The sequence below is a fragment of the Neoarius graeffei genome, chromosome 11 (assembly GCF_027579695.1).
Source record: "Neoarius graeffei isolate fNeoGra1 chromosome 11, fNeoGra1.pri, whole genome shotgun sequence".
NCBI lineage: Eukaryota > Metazoa > Chordata > Actinopteri > Siluriformes > Ariidae > Neoarius > Neoarius graeffei.
In genome coordinates this window covers 73,285,621-73,293,564 of record NC_083579.1, presented here as the reverse complement: position 1 = coordinate 73,293,564, position 7,944 = coordinate 73,285,621, and positions in this window count along the sequence as shown.

Sequence of the window (7,944 nt, the reverse complement as noted above, 5' to 3'; positions counted from 1 at the left end):
GACATTCAGACAGATACCTGAGTATTATGACATTGTATAAACAGTGCAAAAACCAGATCCGTGCCATTATAATGTTATAACGTTATTGTCTGGGGGGGTCAGAGGAGAGAGAGTAGTGACAACTGCAACAATGCAAACCAGTTCAATGATATCAATTGGTGGATGTGGTTGTGGATGTAGCAGAGTTCAGTAGCCTCACAGCTTGTGGATACAGGCTATTGGCCAGTCTGGATGTTCTGGCCTGTATGGACCTGTATCTTCTCCCTGAGGGCAGCAGGTGGAAGAGGTGATGAGCAGGGTGGTGCTGATCCCGCAGGATGTTGCGCACTCTTCTCAGACAGCGAGTGGAGTAGATGGTGCTGATCTCTGGGAGAGTCGTTCCAATGATTCTCCCGGCAGCTTTCACCACCCGCTGAAGTGCCTGCTGGTCGGCCTTAGTGCAGCTGGAGAACCACACTAGAAATCCATGTGTCAGCACACTACTGATGGCACAGTTGTAAAAGTTCACCATCAGAGGTCTGGGGATATTAGCGCTCCTCAGCTTCCTCAGGTAATAGAGCCGCTGTTGTGCTTTTCCCACGGCTGTGGACATGTGAGTGCCCCAGGACAGGTCCTCAGTCACTGTTACCCCCAGGAACTTGAAACTCCTCACCCTCTCTACCACATCGTTGCCTATGGAGAGAGGTAGGTGGTCAATGTGTCCTTTCCTGCGAAAGTCCACGACTATCTCCTTGGTCTTCTTGATGTTTAAGGCCAAGTTATTGTTGTGGCACCACGACTCCAGGTGTTGTACCTCTCTCCTGTAGTTTGTCTCATTGTCGTTAGTAATAAGTCCGAGAACCGTGGTGTCATCAGCGAACTTGACGATGAGATTGGACGAGGAGGCATAATAAAACAAAGTCAGTATTTTATGTAACAACACTTTGCTGTAAAAAAAAAAAAATAGTAGTCTCAGGTACAGTTAGTGCAATTTAATAAGGAAATGAGCTGTAAGTTTTACTGAGTATCTGACAGAACCAGACCCGGTTCTTCTGGACACTTTGATTATCACACTTGCTTCTTAATTTTGCAGCAAAACCCAGTAGCCTTCATTATGTTTCTGTCTGGAAAATGTCTCTTGTGTAATGTGCTACTTTCTTTACCGACACACTAATATTTAATTTTGTGTTGGAAAACTAATGTTTGAAAATCTAAAGTGGTTTTGTACTAACTGATATTGTTGGGCTTTTTTTTCACCTTTATTGGATAGGAGTGATAAAATAAAAGTCTATAGAAAACAAAAAGGGTGCCAAAGACTTTTACACAGTACTGTATAAAAACATGCTTGTGAATCTGTGAATTTTCCTCTGGGGTTAATACAGCAGTCTAGCTAGGTAAGTATGTATGTATGTATAGATAGATAGATAGATAGATAGATAGATAGATAGATAGATAGATAGATAGATAGATAGATAGATAGATAGATAGATAGCAAAGAAATAAAACGCTAGCTAGCTATAAGAGCGAAAAGCTAACTGCTTATTTTATAGCTAGCTAGCTAACCAACTATTTTAGATATACATCTAAAACTAGAAAAGCACTCGGAGAGCGCAGACCTCCGCCGACCGCCAAGAATCCTTTAAAAAAATCCGGGATCCAGAAGGTGATCCGGATCACTGACAAAATTTAATGGATTGTTACTTGTGCCCAGTCACACCTCTGGAAAAAAATTCAAAGCAATCTGTTCATAAGTTTTTCCGTAATGTTGCTAACAGACAAACCAACCAATAAACAAACAAAACAACGCTACCGAAAACATAACCTCCTTGGCGGAGGTAATAAATATGAAACTGTTTTAAACTATTGTGTTTAAGCTACTTTTTATTTTACAGCTAGCCATAAAAGAAAGATAGATAGATAGATAGATAGATAGATAGATAGATAGATAGATAGATAGATAGATAGATAGCAAAGAAATAAAAAGTTAGCTAGCTATAAGTGTGAAAAGCTAGCTACTTTTTATTTTACAGCTAGCTAGCTAAGTAACTATTTTAGATATACATCTAAAATAAATCTGAAACTGTTTTAAACTATTCTGTGTTTAAGCTACTTTTTATTTTACAGCTAGCCATAAATGCTAGCTAGCTAGATATAACTATAGATAGATAGATATAAATATAAATTAGATAGATAGATAGATAGATAGATAGATAGATAGATAGATAGATAGATAGATAGATAGATAGCACAGAAACAAAAAAGCTAGCTAGCTATAAATGCAAAAAGCTAGCTACTTTTTATTTTATAGCTAGCCATAAAAGCTAGCTAGCTAGGTAGAAAGATATAAATATAGATAGATCGAATTTAGATAGATAGATAGATAGATAGATAGATAGATAGATAGATAGATAGATAGATAGAGAGCAAAGAAATAAAAAGCTAGCTACTTTTTATTTTATAGCTAGCTAGCTCGCGAAGTAACTATTTTAGATATACATCTAAAATAAATATGAAACTGTTTTAAACTATTCTGTTTAAGCCACTTTTTATTCTACAGCTAGCCATAAATGCTAGCTAGCTATAAATATAGATAGATTGAATAAATATAAATTAGACACATAGATAGCACAGAAACAAAAAAGCTAGCTAGCTATAAATGCAAAAAGCTAGCTACTTTTTTTACTGTATAGCTAGCTAGCTAAGTAACTATTTTAGATATACATGTAAGATAAATATGAAACTGTTTTAAAATATTCTGTGCTTAAGCTACTTTTTTATTTTATGGCTAGCTAGCTATACAATAAAAAGTATCTTAACCACAGAATAATTGAAAACAGTTTCATATTTAACTGTTTAAGATGTATATCATATTTACTATAAAATCCACAGATATCTAATCAGTTATATAATTATACAATATATAAAATATACTTTAAAAGATGTGCATCTAAGGTTTTAAAAGTATCTAAAATATTATATTCCTGTATCATGTTCATACATCCAAAATGCAAACAAAACATGACAAGTAAAAACAGGAAGGAGAATGAGGCAGAAAAACTGCTACAGAATGGTACTTTTATTCTATCTTCAGCTGTGTTTTGGATCTGGTAATAAATAGGGCTCATAATTATTGTTGTTGTTTTTAACTCTAAGAAATATTAGACATAATTCTTGTCTTTGAACCAAAACCTGGATTTATTCAGTCAGGATAATTTGAAGCTAAACGACTAGCCGACTTTGATGAGAGCCGCTAGGCGCGGGGGATTGTGGGTAATGTAGTCTGAGAGTAATGTGGGCGGGGATTCTGGGTAATGAGCGAAAGGGTTCCGCTTCTGTTCCGTTTCATATCACCGCTAACTTCCGGTGGTGTTGCTGAGTCTCAGTTTTCTTTTTCCTGCTTCGAAGCAGCTTAGTGCTTAACTGCCATGTCACGTGATTCACTTTACATGAAAACACTTGGCAAATAAATATAACACACTTGTATGAACTAATAAATAATAAATATTCTGATGGCATAACTGATTATTCATGAGTAGGAATGGATGTGTTGGAGCAGGAAATGCTCACCTGTTTGTTTTACAAACAAATACAACAAACAAACGCTGAAATAGAATTAATAGAATAATACATAGTGTGTTTATTATAGTGTACAGTAATCGCTTTATCCTGGTCAGGATTGCAGTGGTTCTAGATCCACTATATCGGGGTTCTCAAACTTTTCCACTTTAAGGCCCACCTATTCATACTTGTAACGAGTCGGGGCCCATTAAAAAACATCCCCAATTATTTCGGCTCATCTATTGCCCAGGACGGCATGGTGGTGTAGTGGTTAGCGCTGTCGCCTCACAGCAAGAAGGTCTGGGTTTGAGCCCCGTGGCCGGCGAGGGCCTTTCTGTGCGGAGTTTGCATGTTCTCCCCGTGTCCGCGTGGGTTTCCTCCGGGTGCTCCGGTTTCCCCCACAGTCCAAAGACATGCAGGTTAGGTTAACTGGTGACTCTAAATTGACCGTAGGTGTGAATGTGAGTGTGAATGGTTGTCTGTGTCTATGTGTCAACCCTGTGATGACCTGGCGACTTGTCCAGGGTGTACCCCGCCTTTCGCCCGTAGTCAGCTGGGATAGGCTCCAGCTTGCCTGCGACCCTGTAGAAGGATGAAGCGGCTAGAGATAATGAGATGAGATGAGATGAGGATTGCAGTGGTTCTAGATCCACTATATCGGGGTTCTCAAACTTTTCCACTTTAAGGCCCACCTATTCATACTTGTAATGAGTCGGGGCCCATTAAAAAACATCCCCAATTATTTTGTCTCATCTATTGCCCAGGACGGCATGGTGGTGTAGTGGTTAGCGCTGTCGCCTCACAGCAAGAAGGTCCGGGTTCGAGCCCCGTGGCCGGATGAGGGCCTTTCTGTGCGGAGTTTGCATGTTCTCCCCGTGTCCACGTGGGTTTCCTCCGGGTGCTCCGGTTTCCCCCACAGTCCAAAGACATGCAGGTTAGGTTAACTGGTGACTCTAAATTGAGCGTAGGTGTGAATGTGAGTGTGAATGGTTGTCTGTGTCTATGTGTCAGCCCTGTGATGACCTGGCGACTTGTCCAGGGTGTACCCCGCCTTTCGCCCGTAGTCAGCTGGGATAGGCTCCAGCTTGCCTGCGACCCTGTAGAACAGGATAAAGTGGCTAGAGATAATGAGATGAGATGAGATCTATTGCCCAAATGAGGATGGGTTCCCTTTTGAGTCTGGTTCCTCTCAAGGTTTCTTCCTCATGTCATCTGAGGGAGTTTTTCCTCGCCACCGTCACCACAGGCGTGCTCATTGGGGATAGATTAGGGATAAAATTACCTCATGTTTTAAGTCGTTCAAATTCTGTAGCTGAAGCTGCTTTGCGACAATGTTGATTGTTAAAAGTGCTATACAAATAAACTTGACTTGACTATTCTATTCTAATCTAAAAATCTACTGTAAAGTGTATTAACGGGATGCGACATCGCTCCCTGTTACAGATGGGAGCCCAGGAATTAAATAAATGCAATAAAAATATACAAACTGTTTTTAATTGTCGGTATTGTATTTAAAACTGTATGGATGTACCAGAAGCCAAACCATGTACACAGCACAGGTCATTCTCAGTCAAAAAAGATTAAAGATCCAAAAGTGGAGTCTGGTTGATTAACACAAGAACTTATTGCCATGTTTGTGTTCAGCAAATAAGCAAGTTATTAAAACCAAGAAGTCCACTCAAAAGAAGTGGAGATAGAAACCACTCAATGGGATTAGATCCTTACACGCTAACAAAGAAGGATTTTTCCTATGAGTTGGAAAATTATCCATCCGTTGAGTTCCCCACATCTCAAACTACCTGGTGCTGCAGACATCGTTCTACATGGACACACAGATGAAAACCTGGAAGAGCATGGAGGAGTGTAACTTTTTCTATGTGGCTGGGTTAAAGATCTACAAGATAGACGGATCTGAGTGCAGGAAGAGTGTTTATTAGCAGGCGTGATATTTACAAAAACGAAAGCAAAGCAGAATCATAAAGCAGAGTATTTAAACAGTGTTATAAACATGGCTAGAAACAAACGTGACCGTGATAATGATGATAATACTTCGCAAAGCCTCTGTGAAAACAGTGTCCGTATCCATATCCGTGCATGCTGATTGCACTCAAATCAGTATCAGGTGTTTCCCATAATGACTGGGTCCCAAGAGCGCGCACAACACACGCTGTGAGCAAGCGCGACCGCTCGAGCTGCACCAGACTCGAGCGTGCAAAGGCGCGACAGTCAAGTGTTCAATTGCTGTGTAATCACAACTTTTAGCTCACGTGTATATCACCACCAAAATGCCTCATTTTCATTGATAACCCATCGCAAAGCATCGCGAGCTGTAGTGTGACCGTAGCTTAATGAGGCGGATGTGATGTCAGATGCAACCCAGCAATTGTACCCTACTATGAGTAAAAATCAGCCTCAACTTGATAAAAAAAATTTGCGGCCCACTAGATGGTGCTTCGTGGTCCATTAGCCCAGTGGTTGAGAAACACTGCACTATATCACTATATCCACCTCACCGTTCCAGGATCTCCTGTTTGAGCCCGAGCTCGGGTTCTGCCTTTGCAAAATTTCACTTGCTGTCTGCCTGGGTTTCCTCTGGGTTCACTGGTTTCCTCCCATCTCCCAAAACATGCATGTAGATAGACTGGATACACTAAATTGCCCCATGTCTGGGTGAATGTGCACGTGTATGGTGGAATACAGGTCATTTCGTCCAATGCCTTTTCTTCCAACGGTTAAGATATTTCATGCAAAGCCTTTCTCATACGTACTATCAATTATTTTTTATTTCAGGTGTTTATTTGTTCGAAAAGAGGAGGAATTCTTAGTGGAATTTGACTGAAGCAAAACACATTTTTGTAAAGCAAATGAGTGCCATAGTACATGTGCTTCAACACTAAAGAGCGTACTAAGGGTGGTAACCATGTCGGCCCGTGCCACTTGCTGACCCTGGGATGAGTTCACTTCCTTGTCATTGCAGGCTGCTCGCTTGCATGTCTATGTTTCCGGCTGGATCATATTAAATCTTCAGGCACGGAGCAGCGCTCTCATAGGGGCTTTGTTCGCGAATACCAGGCTGAGGCGTGGTCCTACCGACCCGAGACTGTGCTCTTTCAAAGGGGGAGACTTAGAGGAAGGTGTGTGTAAAATATGGCTTTGCTGTGAGCTCTGTTGGCCGAGTTATTAATTTCTGAAGCCCTTTGGATCATATTAAATCTTACAGTGTTTGCTTTACAAAAATGTTTTCCGCTTCGGTCAAATTCTATTCATAATTCTTTTTCTATTGAGAATTCTTCTTTTTCTAACAAATGAATATCTGAAATATAAAATAATTGATAGTGCGCATGAAAAAAGCTTTGGACAAAATGTCTTAAGAAGAAGAAGAAACCTTTATTTGTCACATGCACACTTCAAGCACAAGCGTGAACAAGATCAGTGCATTCCATAATGGGTGTTTACAGAAGATATGCCGTCTCTTTTGGCCACAGAAAGTGTCGAATGAAGAACTCTACAGATACATGGGCTGCTACAACATCATACTGGAAATTAAGCACCGTCGCCTGAAATGGTTGGAACACATTTTAAGAATGGAGCAGGGGTGCATACCAAAGATATCGCTACAGTGGACCCCTGCTGGGAGGCGTAGGCCTGGACGACCCAAAACAACCTGGCGAAGAACAGTCCAGACCGAGCTTGAAGAGATGGGCCTTACATGGGGCGAAGCTCAAAAAGTAGCGAAGGATCGCCAAGAATGGTGTCGCCGGGTTGGGGCCTTATTTCCCACCAGGGAAGAAGAGGATAAATAAGATAAGAACACTTCAAGCACAGTGAAATTCATCTTCTGCATTGAACCCATCTGAAGCAGTGAACACACACACACACTCCCAGAGCAGTGAGCAGCCACACTACAGCACCCGGGGAGCAGTCAGGGGTCAGGTACCTTGCTCAAGGGCACTTCAGCCCAAGGCTGCCCCACGTTAACCTAACTGCATGTCTTTGGACTGTGGGGGAAACTGGAGCAAACCCACGCTGACACAAGGAGAACATGCAAACTCCAAACAGAAAGGCCTCTGCCAGCCACTGGGCTTGAACCATTCGTTCACTTGCCGTTCACACCCAGCCTCCAGTGACCCACACCAACATGATGCCTCAACGACACCTTAGATGAACTTGTCATCAGAATTCTGATTCTGATTCTGATCCAGGAGAGGATAAATATCTGATACTCCCTATTAGTCAGACAGCCTTTCGGTCGAGAGGTGAAATGTTTTCAAGAATCTTCAAGCAAGTCCAGTTGCCCTTTTCTACCACCCACAACCCAGAACCTTCTTGCTGTGAGGCGACAAGAAGAACTACACCACCGTGCCGCCACGAACGAAGTGGCATTGGACGAAATGGTCATCGGACAAA